Raw genomic sequence first — 1,871 nt, forward strand, 5'->3', positions numbered from 1 at the left:
TCATTTTCTCAGGTAATCTATTCCAAAGTTTTGGAGCAGCATAACTGAAGGCACAATGCCCAAAAGTTACTTTTTATTTCTAAATGAGGCTGCTTTAGAAGCAACGTATCCTGTGTACTTCGTAAATAATTTATACAAATATTAATATAATTTATTGATATTAATTCTGATAGATAACCAGGCGCTTGGCCATTCAGTAATAAGTAACAAAATTTTACATTAATTTTTATGCAATTCTCTGCCTTACTGGCAACCAATGTAACTTCATCAAAATGGATGTATAAAAATACGTGAAAATTTTGACGAACTGTGACACAAGTCTCGCACATGCATTCTGAACACGCTGAAGCTTGATTATCTGTGAATCTGGCAAGCCAAACAATAACCCATTATAATAATCAAGTCTATTGCTAATGAATGCGTGAACGAGAGTTTCAGCGTCTTCCTGGCTCAAGTATGATACGAATGTGACGAAAGTTATGTAACATAATATAAAAAGTAGACTTGTATGTGGTCGATTGATGCTTCTCCATGTTTAAACGAGAATCAAGACATACACCCACGTTTTTTCACTCAGCTCGATGGTTTCTTCCAAATCTCCAACTGATATCTTATATTAATATCCAGTTTTGCTACCTATCTTGGTGTCTCTACAACAAGAAACTCTGTCTTCCCATTATTAAGCATTAACTTATATATTTGGAGATCCAAGAACGGACATACAGGATTCTAAGTTCAAAATACTATCGATGCGATGTTCACCATCAGGACTGAATGAAATGTACAACTGTGTATCGTCAGCATAACAATGACAGGAAACATTTGGGAAACAACTTTGGATATTGCATATATTGACCAGATTACTGTCGCTATGAAAGTGTAAAAAGATCGAGGGGATCAAGACGTGACCCCTGAGGCATCCTCGTATGGAACATCAAAATTCTGTGACATTACACCCTCTATCATAATCTTTTTGCTGTCTATTAGAAAGATAAGACTCAATCCATGCGAGGACAGACATGTACACTGTAAAAACATCGGTGTTAGATTTAACACCTTGGGTGTTAAATCTAACACCGATCAAGCTTCAATAGAGGACCACACCCACAGGTGTATAAATGAAAATGTATTGTGACGGTGTTAAAAAGTGTTCACCTGGCACTTCGTGGTGTTAATTTGACACTGTATGCTGGTGATATTTTTGACACTGCACCTGCGCTAGAGTTAATTCATTAATGACACCGCATGGTGTTGATTTGATATTGGTGGTGTTAATTTCAATGGTATAACACCCGTCCAGCTTCAATAGGAGACCACACCAACTGGTGTTAATGTGGTGTAAATGTGTTTACACATTTTTTCAAAAATCAAGTATACTTTATCGGAAAATTCTTCATTGTCTCTTTGAAGTTAAGAATTAAGAAGAAATTCAGTAACTAAGAAACTATAAAAAAAAAAAACAATTTTATATTTGAAATGACACCCTGAGGTGTTAATCTAACACCATGAATGAGCACCAGAAATTTAACACCAGCTCGGTGTTTCATATTTAACACCGGACTTTTTGCAGTGTATGATGTTACTGGCATCTATCATTTTTCGAGTGATCTATACGTCTTAAGAGCTCCGCTTTTCAGCAGGTACTAGTAACTCTTTTCCATTGCGATATTTACTTTTTGTCACCATTGCAGATCATACATTGTTTTCTCACTATAATCATTCATGCATAATCATAAGTATATTCTGTATTACACCACGGAGCTAGTGGCTCCATGGCCTATGCTTCATGACTTCTGTGTACTTCTTATATACAAATTTATTGTTAGTTTCCTTTGTGTGATAAGTATGTTTTTTGTTGAATTGAAAATATA

The sequence above is a fragment of the Diadema setosum genome, chromosome 4, assembly GCF_964275005.1.
Source record: "Diadema setosum chromosome 4, eeDiaSeto1, whole genome shotgun sequence".
NCBI lineage: Eukaryota > Metazoa > Echinodermata > Echinoidea > Diadematoida > Diadematidae > Diadema > Diadema setosum.